Here is an 18,141-nt window from a genome sequence, read left to right as displayed (position 1 = left end):
TTCTCCAGAAAACCATGAAACAAAGAAAGAACATAGAAGTCATTTAAAGAGAAACATCACACACCCCTCCCCCGCACAAAAATGAGCAGCATCCCGATCATCAAACCCCAAAACCCTTCTCCCCCGCACAAAACGGAACAGGAACATCAACCCTCCCCTGTTCAAAAAAAGTAGCGGAACATCCACCCCCAAGCACCCTCCCCTCGCACAACAAAATGGAAAAGGGAACGGATGATTTAAAAAAAACACACAATATGAAAAGCATAAGTTAATTTTAGACCTGAGACTGATAAGAATTTTGTTAACTAAAGATGAGAGAGGTAGAGACCATAGTTCCCACTGATTGGTGAGACAGGCTGACTGTATTCTCCATTGTCCTCTGCATTGGAGTATTTAGGCAGGGACAGTGTGTTTATATTGGTTATGTTCTCGACTGAGAATTTTGTTTTTTTTTAGTAATGAGGAAAATATGCCAGCAATTCGCCTGTGTTCCTCTGAGAGCCTGCAATATAGTCGGCTGGTTACTGTGGTCCTTTGGTCACACGTTCCAGTTTCCCAGCTGAAGCTGCCAGCAATACATTTTGAGTAGGTTGGAGTAGTGAAAGAAGAAACCTTGTCCAGTGTCCTGCGGTGGGCTGCCTTATATTATTGCTGTAGAGAACAGGATAGGTTCAAGTCAAGGAAGCTGTCTTTCCACTTGGCCTCACTTTCCCTTCCTACTCAACTCTACCACCCCCTCAGTGCTGGAAACAGCCACCTAACTAGACCGCCTTCAGCCTGACGTTTCAACAGAAGGATAGCACTTCTGGTAAAGCAATGTGCCTCTGCAATTCCATGGGTAGATCAGACTTCACTCTAACCTCAAGCTCCATTTTATATTGTTTTACGTAATCCATACTGACCCAGTGGCAGAAAGCGAAACTAAATGACAATTTAGAAATGTCATAGTACCAGTTACATCAATCAGTACACCTGTCCACCAACAAAAGCTAGAGTTAGCCTATGGTTTGATTTGTGTCCAGAAATATGACATGGATGAAGGCTGCTGGTAGAGTTTGGAAGGTAAAAATGTTTGGCCGTTATCTTGGACCATGAAGCTTGGGGCCGCTTGATGGACCTGCTGTTCTCTCGCACCCAGGTGAAAGGTTCTGAGCTTTACTCCTGTCTTGGTGGTAGTCACAGCATTGCTGGAGATGAAGTCTCGAGTACATGTAGGGATCTATAGGTGGATTACAGTACTGAGGCAGCTCCTTCTTGCGTTGGTATGTTGTGCATTCTGCTTCTATGTGCTGTGGTCTGCTGCTTTTTTTTTACCATTTTCCTTTCAAGGGTTTCAGTGATGATACCACCTTGGATACCACAGCCCGAATGCAGTTTCTCCTCCGTCTTCTCAGGTACATAGAGGTTTGTATTTCCTTGGTATCAGCTTTTCTTTTCCTCGTGTCCCCTTGTCGTGTGATCCTCACTCTACTCCCTCATCCCCCTCCACCGTGAACAGTTTCACCACGTGATCTGCATGCACCCATCCACCGAAGTCTCAGATCCTTCCATGGGCAAACACAATAGTGTTGGCTGTCCTGCGAATGGCAGATAACAGAGTGTGGATGCTTCTGCAATGGATAGAAACATAGAAACATAGAAACATAGAAAATAGGTGCAGGAGTAGGCCATTCGGCCCTTCGAGCCTGCACCGCCATTTATTATGATCATGGCTGATCATCCAACTCAGAACCCCGCCCCAGCCTTCCCTCCATACCCCCTGACCCCTGTAGCCACAAGGGCCATATCTAACTCCCTCTTAAATATAGCCAATGAACTGGCCTCAACTGTTTTCTGTGGCAGAGAATTCCACAGATTCACCACTCTCTGTGTGAAGAAGTTTTTCCTAATCTCGGTCCTAAAAGGCTTCCCCTTTATCCTCAAACTGTGACTCCTTGTTCTGGACTTCCCCAACATCGGGAACAATCTTCCTGCATTTAGCCTGTCCAATCCCTTTAGGATTTTATACGTTTCAATATGATATTACCTGTCATTCTTCTAGAAACTACAGTAAGTGTGGGCCCAGAGCCATCAAATGCTCCTCATATGTTAACTTTTTCATTCCTAATATCACTCTTGTAAACCTCCTCTGCACCCTCTCCAATGCCAGCATAATTTTTTTCTTAAATAAGGGGCCAAAAACTGATAAGATGCTTAGTCTGGGTATGGTCCCTAATGGTTTCATTACATGACTTTCAATCAGCCAAGCCATGTTAATGTCACCACCTCTCTCCGACACTCTTACAATGGTTATGGTTTATTATCGTCACATGTACCAACATACAGTGGAACCATGTCTCAGAGATCATTATAAATAAGACCATAACATATAGGGGCAGAATTAGGCCATTTGGCCCATCGATTCTGCTCTGCCATTTCATCATGGCTGATCCAATTTCCCTCTCATCCTCAATCTCCTGCCTTCTTCCTGTATCCCTTCATGCTTTGACCAATCAAGAATTTGTCAACCTCTCCCTTAAATATACCCAGACTTGGCCTCCATAGCTGCCTGTGGCAAAGAATTCCATAGATTCACCACCCACTGGCTAAAGAAATTCCTCCTCATCTCCTATCTAAAAGGACACCCCTCTACTCTGAGGCTTTGTCCTCTGGACTTGCATTCTCCCTTCACCTATAATTTGTATAAAGAACATTATAAATTACATTGGGCTAGAATAAGGTAAATCAGTAACAAAGCAGAATGAAGTGTAAAAGCTACTGAAGAGTGCAGTGCAGTTAATGATAAAATGCAAACTCCTAACACAGAGGACAGAAGATTGTGAGGCCGAGTCTATTTTATCATAGAGGAGGTCCATTCAAGACTGAAAACAGTGGAATAGAAGTGTTTCTTCAGCCTGGTGCTATGTGCTTTCAGGCTTTTGTACATTTTGCCCCATGGGAGAGCAGAGAATGGAAAATAAATGAAGTTCTTTGGGGAACAGTGGGAAAACTGAATGTCAATTACCTCAAGAGTTTGCCACTATATCATTCTCTGAGCATTACTGAATAGTTGGGTCTCCTGAGAAGGGAATGGTTATTCATACTGTGGATATGTTACTTTTCCCTGACCAGCATTGAGAATTCCCTCATCCAATATCTTTACCTCCATCTTTCCCCTCAACCCTGGGGAGAACAAACATGACTTTTCTTTAGCTCTGAAATGGGATGAGGAGGGGTGGTGTCAGTAACCATAAGACCATAAGATATAGGAACTGAATCATGCCATTTGGCCTATCAAGTCTGCTCCACTATTTGATCATAGCTGATCCGTTTTACCTCTCAGCCCCAGTCTCCTGCCTCCCCCCACACACCCCCACCCCCTATCCCTTCATGCCCTGACAGATCAAGAATTTATCAACCTTTGTCTTAAATGTACATGAAGACTTGGCCTCCACAGCTGCGTGTAGTGATGAATTGCACAGACTCACTACTCTCTGGCTAAAGAAATTCCTCCTCATCTCTGTTCTACAAGGACGCCCCTCTATTCTAAGGCTGTGTCCTCTGGTCTTAAACTCTCCCATTATAGGAAACATCCTCTCCCCATCCACTCTATCAAGGCCTTTCACTATTCGATAGGTTTCAGCGAGATCACCCCTCATTCTTCTGAATTCCAATGAATACAGGCCCAGAGCATTCAAACGCTCTTCATATGACAAAGCCATTTCATCCCAGAATCATTTTTGTGAACCTCCTTTGAACTGTCTCCAGTTTCAGCATATCCTTTCTAAGTTAAGGTGCCCAAAACTACCCACAATACTCCATGTGAGGTCTCACTGGTGCTTTATAAATTCTCAACATTACATCCTTGCTTTTATATTCTAGTCCTCTTGAAATAAATGTTAACATCACATTTGCCTTGCTCACCACAGACTCAACCTGCACAAGGACTCCCAAGTTCCTTTGCACCTCAGTTATTTGTATTTTTTCTCCATTCAGAAAATAATCAACCCTTTCATTTCTTCTACCAAAGTACATGATCATATACTTCCCACCACTGTATTTCATCATCCACTTCTTTGAACATTCTCCTAATCCAAGTCCTTCTGTAGCCTCTCTACTTCCTCAAAACTGCCTGCCGCTCCACGTATCTTTATATCGTCAGCAAACTTTACAACAAAGCCATCAATTCCATTATCCAAATCATTGACGTATAATGCAAAAAGAATTGGTCCCAACACAGACCCCTGTAGAACACCAACAAGAAAAGGTTCCCTTTACTCCCACCCTTTACCTCCTGCCAATCAGTCACTGCTTTATCCATGCTAGAATCTTTTCTGTAATACCATGGGCTCATAACTTGTTAAGCAGGCTCAGGTGTGACACTATGTCAAAGGCCTTCTGAAAATCCGAGAACACAACATCAACAAATTCTCCTTTGTCTGTCCTGCTTATTTCTTCAAATAATTCCAACAGATTTGTCAGGCAAGATTTTCCCTTGAGGAAACCATGCTGACTATGGCCTATTTTATTCTGTGCTTCCAAGTACCCCAAATTCATATCCTTAATAATCAACTTGAACAACCACCGAGGTCAGACTAACTGGCCTATAATCTCCTTTTCTCTGCCTGTCCCCCTTCTTGAACAATGGAGTGACATTTGCAATTTTTCAGTCTTCTGGAACCACTCCAGAATCTAATGATTCTTGAACAATCATTACTAATGCCTCCATAATCTCTTCAGCCACCTCATTCAGAACCCTGGAGTGAACACCATCTGGTCCAGGTGACTTATCTACATTCAAACCTTCCAGTTTCCCAAGAACCTTCTCCCTAGTAATGGTAACAGAACTTCCATCATACTGCTAATGTGTTCCACAGTGAAGATTAGTACAAAATGCTTATTCAGTTTGTCTGCATTTTCCTGGTCTCCCATTTCTACAGCATAGGTTTCCAGTTGTCCGATATCCTCTCTCACCTCCCTTTTACACTTTGTGTATCTGAAGAAACTCAGTATTCTTTTTAATGTTATTGGCTAGCTTACTTTTATATTGCATCTTTACCTTCTTAATGACTATTTTAGTTGTCTTCTGTTGGTATTTAAAAGCTTCCCAATCCTCTAACTTTCCACTAATCTCTGCTCTATTGTATGCCCTCTCTTTGACTTTTGTTGGCTTTGACTTCCCTTGTTAGCCATGGATGTGTCATCTTTCCTTTAGAATTGCTTCCAGAAATTCCAGCCATTGCTGCTGTGCCATCATCCCCGCCAGTGTCCTTTTCTAATCAGTTTTGGCCAGCTCCTCTCTCGTGCCTTTTTAACTTCCTTTACTGCACTGTGATACTGATACGTCTGACTTTAGCTTCTCCTTCTCAAATTTCAGGGTGTGTTTGATCATATTATGATCACTTTCCCCTAAGGGCTCTTTTATCTTAAGTTCTCTTGACCTTATTCCATATCTTGTATGCATTCAATTATTGTATAACGCCTTTAGTCCTGTCTTCAGCCTTTTTGATTTTGTCCACTTTTTACATTGCAACTCATCCTGATGACTGCAATTTTGCCCTATCATCAACCTCTCCTTGCTAGGAATCTCACTACAAATTGTTTCTGGTTGTAACCCGACTACCTGATCCTCAGCACTATAACTCTGGTTCCATCCCCCTGCCAAATTAGTTCAAACCCATCTGACCAGCTCTCGCCAACCTGCCCGCAAGGATATTGGATCCCCTTGGTTTCAAGTGTAACCTGTATCTTTTGTATAGGTCATACCTTCCCCTGAAGAGATCCCAATGATCCATAAATGTGAACCCCTGCCCCCTGCACCAGTTCTTCAGCTACACAAATCATCCTATTCTTGCCTTTATTGGCACATGGCACATGGCACTGGCAGCAATCCAGAGATTACTGCCCTGGAGGTCCTGTTTCTCAGCTTTCTACCTAGCTGGCTAAAATCTCTCATCAGGACCTCCTCACCTTGTCTACCTATGTCATTGGTGTCAATATGTACCAAGACTTCTGGCTGCTCATCCTCCCCCTTGAGAATACCATGGACCTGATCCGAAACATCCCTGATCCTGACACCACGGAGGTAACACACCATCTGGATGTCTCTATCCCACCCACAGAACCTCGTCTCTGTTCCTGTGACTAAGGAATCTCCTATCAACACTGTTCTCTTCCCTCTCTGAGCCACAGCACCAGACTCGATGCCAGAGACCCAGTCACTGTGGCTTCATTCCCCCCACCCGGCAGGTCACCCTCCCTGAATAGCATCTAAAGTTATCTACTTATTATTGAGAGGAACAGACACATGTATACTCAGCACTGGCTGTGCATTTCACCTCCTTCTCCTGACAGTTACCTGTCTCCTGCAATCTAGGGGTGACCACCTCCCTGTAGCTCCTGTCTATCACTTCTTCATTCTCTCGTATGAATAAGATTTTTAAAAAATGTCAGCTAATCAGCTAAAGTGCAGGCAATATCTATGCAGCAGTTGCCATGACCCGTAATGTGCAGCCTAAGAGGAACAGGATTCAACGGTGAGTTTCAAAGAGTTGGATTTGATCATGGATAAGTAAAATTCTGTAATCTATAAGGAAAGAAGTGGAGTATGTGGAGAGTTCTTGCATGGACAAGTTTAGTGAAGTTTAAAGAAAGATTAGCTTTGTCAAATGTACATGGAAACATACAGTGAACCTATTGTTCGTATCAACAACCAACACAGTCTGGGGATGTGCTAGGGGCACCCCCAAGTTGCTACAAGAAGTGAGGGGACATGCAGCATGCCCAGAATTTACTAATCCTAACACAACACTAAACTGTATGTCACTGGAATGTGGGAGGGAAATGAAGCTCCTGGGGGAAACACTCAGTCACAGGCCACGGGGTAAAGAAGAAGAATAGCCCTTAACTCAGCAGTGGAGTTATCGGGGCACCGTCATGACTGTGTTCTCGTAGCAAGCTATCCTTGTTTTTACAAGGCCGAGTTGCTAGCTCGACGCTCAACCCGACTTGGATTCGAACTCGGGAACCTACCGGCCACGGGGTAGAACATGCAAACTCCTTACAGACAGCAATGGGAATTGAACCGCGGTCTCCCAGCTAGAACTGTGAAGTGTTACACTATCGGCTAGCTACTGTAGCATTCCAGACTATGATCATGTGACTGAGTATGGTGAGATGCCAGTGCAATGAAAAGCTTGCAGCAGTTTCACAGGAACAGAATATAAATCACACAAGATGGCAAAGAGAGGCTGAGGGGTGGGAGTGGGTGGACAAACAGACACAAGTTATGGTAGTGTAAGGGATGATCTGTAGAGTTCCATTGCTGAGGTAGGGTCAGAGCTGTGTAGCTGTTCAAGAACGTGATGGTTGTAACTGTTCCTGAACCTGGTGGGGTGTGACTTTAGGCTTCTATACCTCATATTGCCGTTGCTTCACAACACCACTGTGATGAGTTCAATCCAATCTCCTGTGCAATCTGTGCCTACTGCGATGAGATCAGTTCCACTGCCCAGTGGAACCTGTGTGCCCACTGCGATGGGGTAAGTCCCACCATCCAGTGGAACCTGTGTGCCCACTGCAATGGGGTAAGTCCCACCGCCCAGTGGAACCTGTGTGCCCACTGCGATGAGATCAGTCCCACTGCCCAGTGGAACCTGTGTGCCCACTGCGATGAGATCAGTCCCACCGTCCAGAGGAACCTGTGTGCCCACTGCGATGAGATCAGTCCCACCGTCCAGAGGAACCTGTGTGCCCACTGCGATGAGATCAGTCCTGATATCAGTGTAACTTGTGTGTCCACCTCGATGGGGTCAATCCTGATATCAGTATAACCTGTGTGCCCACTGCGATGGGGTCAATCCTGATATCAGTGTAACCTGTGTGCCCACTACGATGGGGTCAGTCCTGATATTAGTGTAATCTGTGTGCCCACCTCGATGGGGTCAATCCTGATATCAGTATAATCTGTGTGCCCACTGTGATGGGGTCAGTCCTGATATTAGTGTAATCTGTGTGCCCACTGCGATGGGGTCAGTCCCACCGTGCAGTGTAATCTGTGCATTCTTCCTGTGACAGTATGAGTTTTCCCAGCTGTTGTGATTCCTCCTACATTCCAACAACAAGTGAGTTGTTCATTGTGTGTGGGTGAGTGATGGATTGCTGGGAGGAAGGCAGTTCGCATGTGGACAGTATGAATCGGAAAATGCAGAATAAGTGTAAATGGCTGTTCGATATTCAACATGAATTCAGAGGGACAAAGAGTCTGCTTCTGTATCTGGATCGAAGATGGGACATCTGGCCAAATGTGATATCCGTAACTGACATTACTGTACATCACCTCACCAAGTGCAGGAGGAAACAGAATAAATCTAAAATGTCAGGCAGCCACTTAAATTAATTCAGGCTTTAGTACTTCACATGGGATTTTGGACCCACAGCTGGTACGTTAATCCCCTCAATCAGGCTTTGCACTGATTTGTCAGCCCCCGTTCCTTGAATGTTCCGAGCAAGTGACCTGACTTGGGGTTGGACAAAATGGAGCATGTTGCTGGCCAAACCCGGAGCAGGAGAGAAAGAAAAAAGTTTGTGTTAGCCAAATAAATGAAATGTAATGTCAGCTTCAATCTACTTAAACAGGCTTAATTTGTCAGCGCTTGGCATTTGGATTCTGAGGTTTAATTCGACCCAGGATTGATGGAAGGATTATGAAGCTGCAAAGCAAAAGCACAAATCCCACGGCTCAGGTGACCTTGGCTGCCCTTGATTTTTCACTGGTCTTTAAGCTGTCAAAGATGAGGTAGAATAATCCTCTTTCCAGCTCACTTACACTCAGTGGCATCTTGGTGTTATCGGAAGGCAAGATTTTATTTTCTTTAAATCCAGAAGAGAACGTGACACCCACACAACTGACCTGTGGATAGGCTGTCACTTTCACAGAATGCCAAGTTTTTCCAAGTATGGACAGAAATAGCAAGCGGGCTAAGATCGGTGTTAATCAGCACAGACAAAGCAATTTGGGAGCTTCTGTCATTCTTGGATATTTTGCTCGTTCCTTAGCGGTTTTTTCCCCAGAGTTCCTGTTGGCCTGCACATCTCACTTGTGTGACTCCCTAAGGAATGCAGCAGGAGTTTGGTCTCGGAATTCAAATTTAAAGAACCTAGCCGATTAATCAAATCCCACTACAGCAATGGGGAAATTAAAGTACAGGGAACAAAATAAATTTTGAATTGTAAAAAGAATACTGTGAAATGAATCTAATAGTCTTAAGTAATACTGCACAGAAACAGTCCTTTTGCTCAACTCATTCACACTGATCATGAAATCCATGTAAGCTGGCGCTTTTGGCCCATGTTCCTGTAAATCCGGGGTTCCCAACTTTTTTTTTATGCCATGAACCCCTACCATTAACCGAAGGGTCAGGTTGGGAGCCCCAGCTTTAAGCCTGCCCTATCAATGTACCTGATGAATGCCTTTTGAGTGTTAAGTACGTGGAAGTTGCGGTAAGGCAAGGGTTAAAGACAACATTTTGGTGAGGATGACTGCAGCGGTGTGTAGATCTGGGTTTGGCAGATAAGGCAGACCTTTAAAGTGAGACCGCAGGAGCCAATCTTGTTTACTGGGGATTGACTGTGGCAGTGTTTTATCAACCTAGGAGGACAGAGGCTTCCTGTTACACCAGGGGTTGTCAGCCTGGGGTCTGCAGACCCCTCAGTTAATGATAGAGGTCCATAGCACAAAAAAAGGTGGGAACGCCTGCTTTACACGATAGGAGTGCCAGAGACAGATGAGATAGGAATAAGGAGGATGTGAACCACTCCCAGCAACTAAGGGACAATGGTTTTACGAACTTTAAAATATCATTGGTCGTCAAGCTTGAATTTTCAATTGACTTTTAACACCTCCATTGTGAATGGCAATTGATTTTGCAAGTAAGGAGCTCAAACATGTACGATGTATGACATGGTGTATATCTGTATCTAATAAGGCAATTCTGCAGAAAAATAGCAGTTTTCTGTCCTAGCTTCAGAACAGTGTGTTGACAGGGACCACATTATACTCATTGTCCACCAGCAAAATAAAAACTCTGCTTGAGTTATAAGAGTGCATGTGTTTTGGGTCCAGTTATTTTAGCTTATTATCAGTGACGATATTACCTGCCTCAGTCACTTTCTCTGGAAGCTCATTCCATGTATGAAGAAATTGCTCATGTTCCTTTTATCTCTCACCTTAAACCTATGCCCTCTCTTTCTCTTTCTTTAGAGAGGACAAAGACTGCATTCACCCATCCTATGCCCTAATGGTAGCATAGAAATAAGTCTCTACCAAAGCAAGTATAGGGCACTCCTTCCCTCTGCCAGTCTGCAGGTCACCCTGGGGCAGGTGTAGTGCCTGCTTAGCCCCCACCCCCCGCCTATCAGGGTCACGTGAAGCCAATGGAGCAGGTGGTGGATGGTCGCATGAGCAGCTGGTGCACATCACAAGTCCTGGATATTCAACCACTGATGCCAGGCAGACAATTTCTGAAGCGTATTGATAATGACAGGGGTTATCCCCATCTTGTAAAGCCACTGCCCAGAAGAAGGCAATGGCAAACCACTTCTGTAGAAAAATTTGCCAAGAACAATCATGGTCATGGAAAGACCATGATCGCCTACGTACGACACGGTTCATAACGAATAAACAAATGATTTTATACACCCCTAGATTTAAATTAGCTTTATCACAAGTACAGTGGAATGTGTGGTTTGTGTCAGCAACCAATAGTCTAAGGATATGTGGGGGACAGCCCATAACTGTTGCCAAGTTTCTGGCAGCAACATAACATGCCCACAGCTTACTAACCCTAACCTGTTCATCTTTGGAATGTGGGAGGGAACCCCTGTGGTTATGCGGAGAAAGTACAAACTCCTTACAGAGTTGTGGGAATTGAATCCTGATCACACAGGATTACGTTACATTAGTTGCTATGCTACCGTACTGCTCCTCTCTCATATACCAATGAATAAAATCCTAGCCCACCCAATCTTTCCCTATAACTCAGGCCCTGGCAACATTCTTTCTAGCTCAGTAACATCTCTATCACAAGATAACCAGAACTGCACACAGCACCACATGTGGAGCCCCAACTCCTATGCTCACTACTGTCAGTCAGAAAGAAAGTTGCCATCCTTGCCCAATTTGATCTGATTGTCTCAGCAAACATCTCCTGTAACACCAGGCTAATGCAGTCCCAGTGCAGGCTGTGAGTCAAAGCATCAACTATTCTTTTGCCTCCACAGAAGCTGCTTGAGCTGCTGACTTCTTTAGGCATTTTATTTTTTCATCCAGATTCCAGTATCTGAGGTTTCTTGTGTCTCCTGCGTAGCAAGTCATTCAGTTCAGGGGATAAGCAGGGATGCATAACAAATCATAGACACAAGAGATTCTGCAGATGCTAGAGGTCCAAAGCAGCACACACTAAATGCTGGGTACCTCAGCAGGTCGGGCAGTATCTATGGAAATGAATAAACAGTCGATGTTTCGGCCCAAAACCCTTCTTCAGGATTGAAGGGCCTCGGCCTGAAGATTCTACCTGACCCTGAGTTCCTTCAGCATTTTGTGTGTGTTGTATAACAAACACTGTCCTTGCAAGTGACATCCTTGAACCATCAATAACTAAAATGAAATCAAGAAAGCCACTCATCCATCATTTAGACTGAAGACCATCTCATAGTTAAGCGAGCTGTCTGCTGTTGATTGCTGGTGCTATCTTGGTGGCACTCACCCCGCCAACGTTCCACAAAGCTCCCCAACCTTATCCCGTTTCCACGATGAAAAATAGGGTTTTAAAGAGAAACACTTAGACAGAATTAGAGGTCATGGGTTAAGAGTAAAAGGTGAAATGTTTAAAGGGAACATGAGGAGGATCTTCTTCATTCAGGGGATAGTGTTAATGTGGAACGAACTGCCAGTGGAAGTGGTGGAGGAAGGTTTGATTTCAACATTTAACAGAACTTTGGTTTGATACATGGAAGGGAGGAGTATGGAGGGTGATGGTCCAGGTGCAGATCGATGGGACCAAGCAGATTAATGGTTTGGTATGGACTAGATGGGCTGAAGAACCTGTTTATGTGCTGTGCTGTTCTATGACTCCCAACCTCTTTTTTCCTGCCATGGACTCATACTATTAACTGAGGTCTATGGACCCTGGTTGGGAATCTCTGCTGTAGATTTAACATGGTTTAATTTCATTTCTAGTACACGAGTGTAAAGGAGAATGAAATAATTGTATGATGCAGTATGAAGAAAGCAGTAAGATAAAGAACATAACAATAAATATAAATATCTTCTATACATTGATAATATGTACATAAAGTGACAACACAAGTGATAATTCCTTCGTTTCCTTAATCCTCCAAAGCTTCTGTCTCAGGCTTGAACCTACTGGATAACTTGAGAATTCACAGCTCGCTCAGTAGAGTACTCCAAAGCATCACAATCCTCTGGAATCCTCACACTATCCCAATGGATAACTCGTGCCCTTGGTGCTTGGACGCAGGCATCTCTCAAGGTCCAAGCAAGGATGAAATTGTTTGTTCTGTTTGTCTTTTTCATGATTTTCATGCAAGACACAGGTTATCCAGAACATCAAGTACTGTAACAAGCTAGATAGCAGTGGAGCTGCACCAGTTTCACATCACGTCGGAGTCTGATTCAGCCACCCAGAGAAGGAGGTCCTGTCAGAGGTGGTGCACGATCCAACAGACGGTGCAGGCGATTGTCTTGGGCATTTTTGTTGTGATTGCAAGGTGCTGTGGGACATTGGTTATGTCTGCGAGTCTAAATCACTAGTTCATTGGCAAGACTGACGGCGGGAGATCTACCTGGCCTTGATTATGGCGTGAACGAGGTCCTCAGAGTTGCCTGTTTCAGCTGTCGAGGAAGGAGATAATACCATAAGACAGCGGTCCCCAACCACCAGGCTGCGGACTGGTACCGGGCCGCAAAGCATGTGCTACCGGGCCGCGAGGAAACGATATGAGTCAGCTGCACCTTTCTTCATTCCCTGTCACGCACTGTTCAACTTGAACATAGGGTTGCCAACTGTCCCGTATTTACCGGGACATCCCGTATATTGGGGTAAAATGGTTTGTCCCATACGGGACTGCCCTTGTCCCGTATTTCCCCCGCTAAGATTGAGCATTCCTATGAAACCCTTCGTGCCGAAATGGTGTAAAGCGAAGAAGCAATTACCATCAATTTATATGGGAAAAATTTTTGAGCGTTCCCAGACCCCCAAAAAACCTACCAAATCATACCAAATAACAAACCTAAAATAATTCTTTAGCATATAGTAAAAGCAGGAATGATATGATAAATGCACAGCCTATATAAAGTGGAAATAATGTATGTACAGTGTAGTCCAGAAGATTAAGGCAAAACTAATTTGTGGAAAAAAAATCAGCACGTACGCGCATGCGCGCACAGGTGCCCGCGCAAAGCTTCATGGTCATGGTAGTGTTTTGAGGTAAAGTGTCCCGGGATTTGACTGCTACTTTTGTCCCTTATTTGGGAGTGAGAAAGTTGGCAACCCTAACTGTAAAAGACATGTTGAGGTGAGTTTAACCCTACTTGAACAGCCCCCACCCCCCCAGTCGGCCGATCCGCAAGAATATTGTCAATATTAAACCAGTTCGCGGTGCAAAAAAGGTTGGGGACCCCTGCCATAAGACATAGGAGCAGAATTAAGCCACTCATTCCATCGAGTCTGCTCTACTATTCCATCATGGCTGATCCCGGACCCAACTTAACTCCTTCTTGCCATAACCTTTGATGCCCTGACCGATCAGAAAACAATCAACTCGATCAACTTCCACCTTAAATATACCCACAGACTTGGCCTCAACCGAAGTCTATGGCAGAGCATACCACAGATTTACTACTCTCTGGCAAAAAAAATTCCTCCTTACCTCTGTTCTAAAGAGTCACCCCTCAATTCTGAGGTTGTGCCCTCATATTTTGGATAACCCCACCAAAGGAAACATCTTCTCCATATCTACCCTCTCTAGTCCTTTCAACATTTGGTAGGTTTCAATCTACCCTGCACCTTGTGAACTATTTCCCAGAAACTCCAGCCATCTCTGCTCTGCCATCATCCCCGGCAGTATACTCCTCCAATCCACCTGGGCAAGTTCCTCTCTCATGCCTCTGTAATTCCCTTTATTCCATTACGATACAAATACATGTGAGTTTTGCTTTTCCCTCTCAAACTGCAGTATGAATTCAATCATATTATGACCACAGTCTCCTAAGGGTTCCTTTACATTAAGCTCCCAAATAAGATCTGGTTTATTATGCAACACTCAATCGAAGATAGCCTTTCCCTGAGTACACTCAAGCACAAGCTGCTCTAAAAAGCCTTCTCGTAGGCATTCAACAAATTCACTCGCTTGCGATCTGACACCAACCTGATTTTCCCAATCCCCTTGCATATTGAAATCCCCCATTACAATTGTGACATTACCCGTATTACATGCATTTTCCAGCTCCCTTTGCAATCTCAACCCCACATCTTGGCTGCTATTTGGACTCCTATATGTGATTCCCATGATGGTTTTTATGGAGCTGCCGGATTCCGTGCTAGGTTGGAGGCTGACCTGTCCCGTCGGTGTTGTCTCCAGTGTTCGGCCAGGGGAGAAAGGCTGGATTGCGTTTGCCTGTGGCTATACTGTGTGATATGAGGAACTGCTGCAGGCTATTCTTAAAGAAAATGGTTCAGTCCGTCTACAGGCTGTGACACTCAGGGACTTGGGCTATATTAATTATTTTTGAAGATGTTTTTCTGCTATCATAATGATATGTGCTGTGTACTGTGTGTGAATGTTCTGCGTTTTGCAGCTTGGCTCCAGAGGACTGCTGTTTTGTTTGGCTGTATTCCTGTGGATGGTTGAATAATAATTAAACTTCAACTTGAATATCTTGTCCCAGTGGCTACACTAGGGATCTTCCTGACGCAACTTGTGTGTCCTCATGTTACAGGGGCCAAGGTCAATTTCTACCTTGCAAAGCAAAACTGTACATCTCCTTTCTTAGCAAAGAAAGTTCAAAGTACATCTATTATCAAAGTATGTATACTGTGTACACTCGTGAGATTCATCTTCTTGCAGTCAGCCACAAAATACTGAAACACAATGGAACCCATTAGAAAATGCCCACACAAAGACCATCAAACACCCAATTTGTGTGGGGAGAAAAAGAACAAATTGTGCAAACAATTAAAAAAGTAAAAACATAACACACACAGCATTAACAGCAGGGTCCCCGAATGTGAGTCCACTACCACAGAGTCAGTTCAGTGTTGAGGCGAGTACAGCTTGTCCAGATGCTCGATGGCTGCGAGGAGGGCTACAACTGCTCCCAAACCTGCCAGTGTGGGACCCAAGACTCCTGCACCTCCCACCCAGTGGTGGTAGTGAGAAGGGAGGGAGACAGTCAAACGCAGGCGAACAGTGCTGAACACCTGTTCATTTTCTGCTCTCATCAACAATTTTAATCCTGCTCGATGCAGGTTAAAGCATAGGTTTGTGTACCAGCAACAGATACCACCCCCACCTCCAATGATAGCCAAGCTAAATGTAGCAGCACTTTTGTGAGTCTAATTTGCTGAATTTCCCAGGAGACTGTAAATGCACTAAGTCATTTAGTTGGTTCAAAAGTACATCCTTAAAAAGGAAATTACAGGGTGCAGATTGCAGTGATCGCAGTTCAGAACAAGGGTTCCCACCCTGGGGTCGATGGGTCCCTTGTTTAATGGTATTGGTCCATGGCACAAAACCCCTAATCTACAGGGATTGTCTGTGCAAATAGACCTTTTTCAGCCCTGATGATACTGAACAGTGCAGGAGGCTTAATGGGCTGAATGCTGTTGTTTCCTGCACACACTGCTACCAGGCTGTCATCGGCTGTCTATTTGAATACATTGTTCAGGGGTAGGGGTGAAGCCAAATAGATTATCTTCTTTAAGCAGATCCTTTTGCTTAGATGTCTCATAAGAATCTGCAGGTCTCTGTACAGCAGTGTGTGATGAAAATTCAGACTACATTACTGGATGTCCTTCACTGCTCTAGAAAGGCATGCATTTTTCATCATCTGATTTCTAAAAATAATCATCTGTACTCTGCAATCACACATCAGCCTTCAAACTTCATTGTTAATTATGCGTGGATCTTTCACTTTTATCTTTGTGTTTGCTCTGGCCCTCTCTGCATCAGTGATTTTGGGTAATTGGAAGGAAGGTTCGATGAGGAGGTGAGGAATTAATATTCCCCAGAGGCTACAGAGCTGTGGAACCCTTAACCACATTCAATCGGAATCCAGGTGAACACTTGAAGCAGAGACTACAGGAGCTGGGAGGTGGAATTTACAACATCCTGGGTCTACAGATGCTGGAACAAATGGGAATGAGACCCCCACCCCAAAAAGTGATCACTGGTCCCATGTCACTAAAGACACACATACCTCTCTAGTTGGCTAAGTGTACCTGGCTGGCCTGGTTATGATGGGCCAAGTTCTCCACAGAACCAACAACCAACCCCAGTTTCCTGTGTTCTTCCTCTTATCCAAGGACCCCAAAGGCACTAGATAGATAACAAATCCATGCTGGTAAATGCAGAACTTCCAAGTGGCCAATTTCCATTCCCGTTCCAACATGTTGGTCCATAGCCTCCTCTTCTGCCTCGATAAGACCACCCTCACTGTGGAGGAGCAACACTTTATATTTCAGCTGGGTAGCCTTGATGTTATGAATATCAATTTCACCTTCCAGTAAAAAAATTCCCTCTACTTCCCTCTTTCTGTTCACCCCTCTGGCCTCTGACCTCTTCTTGTCAGCTTATCATCTCCCCTGGGTCCCCCCCCCTTTCTCCTATGGTCCACTCTCCTCTCCTATCAAACTCCTACCTCTCTAGCCCTTTACCATTTCCACCCACCTGGATTCACCTACAACCTTATAGCTTTCTTCCCCCAACCTTTCTATTCTGGAATCTTCCCCCTCCCTCCTCAGTTCTGAAGAAGGACCTCAGCCAGAAATGTGGACTGTTTATTCATTTCCATAGATGCTGCCTGACCTGCTGAGTTCCTCCAGCATTTTGTGTGTGTTGCTGACATAGTTTGTTCTATACTTCATCATGATGCAGAGGGAGACGATTAAACCCAGCAACTCGATAGTGTCTCGTTTCTTCTGTACTGATCCTTCACAGCTCACAAACAGCATAGTTGTATCCAGCCGGTATACGTGAGTGTGCCTTTAGGGAAACTGGTGGGAAGGACTTCTCAGCACCTGCGATCTGCAGACGTCTTCTGCCATTCACAGCTACGTTTCTAACTTGTGAATTGTTTGGGTTACAAACCATTCATGGCATTGGGATCCTGCTGTAAACTAGGGAGGATTGTAACATATTTTATTTTTCACAAACCCAACAGCTCCTGGTTCTTCTGCACCGGGGCCAATCTCACCTTCAGTTGGGGTAATCATAATTGCCAACTAACTTGTCAGTCTTCCAGGGCTGTTGGGTGGGTGTGCATGTTGCAGTCAATATACTTATTGGGAGGAACTGACCTTCAATAACACCGACAACAAGGGCTTGGGGTTCCCAAAATTTTATATGCCATGGACGCCGGGTTGGGAACCCCTGTCTGGGACCATTCCTGATAATGGTTGTGTATCCCACTGACTTGTGACTTGTGCCTTGTGCTTGGGCTTACTAACCTCAATGAGCCAATCCCAGAACTTTGGCCACTCAATGAATTAAAAAACAATCAGGTGAGAACAGTTGCTCTTTAAGCAATTGTAGAACATTTTACATCATAGAAGGTTCTGTGGGGAGTGTGCGTGTGGGCAATATGACATCAGCTGGGAGATTCAATCAATGTGTGGACCATGTTGTCTGGTGTTACTGAGAACCATGAGACATGTTGTCTTGGAGTTACTCAGCAGTGTGGAAAATGTTGTGTTGGTGCTACTGTGCAGTATAATCCATGTTATTTTGTTGTTACTGAGTAATGTGGACCATGTTGTTTTGGTGTTACTGAGCAGTGTGAATCATGTTGTGCTGTGACCGAGCAGTGTGGACCATGTTGTTTTGGAGTTAGTGAGCAGTGTGGACCATGTTGTTTTGGTGTTA

General features: G+C 44.5%; 1 protein-coding gene across 1 annotated transcript in view; it reads left to right on the top strand.

Annotated features, from left to right (window-relative positions):
* kctd10 (potassium channel tetramerization domain containing 10) overlaps window positions 1-18,141 on the top strand; it is a 228,585-nt gene that overhangs the window by 26,174 nt on the left and 184,270 nt on the right. The window contains exon 3 of the mRNA XM_063034491.1: window positions 1,330-1,394. The gene's annotated coding sequence lies outside the window, so the exon portion shown is untranslated. The remainder of the gene's footprint in view (window positions 1-1,329; window positions 1,395-18,141) is intronic.

The sequence above is a fragment of the Mobula hypostoma genome, chromosome 27 (genome assembly GCF_963921235.1).
Source record: "Mobula hypostoma chromosome 27, sMobHyp1.1, whole genome shotgun sequence".
NCBI classification, from domain to species: domain Eukaryota; kingdom Metazoa; phylum Chordata; class Chondrichthyes; order Myliobatiformes; family Myliobatidae; genus Mobula; species Mobula hypostoma.
The sequence above is the reverse complement of the archived record's forward strand: the minus strand, read 5'-3'. Positions and strand labels throughout refer to the sequence as shown.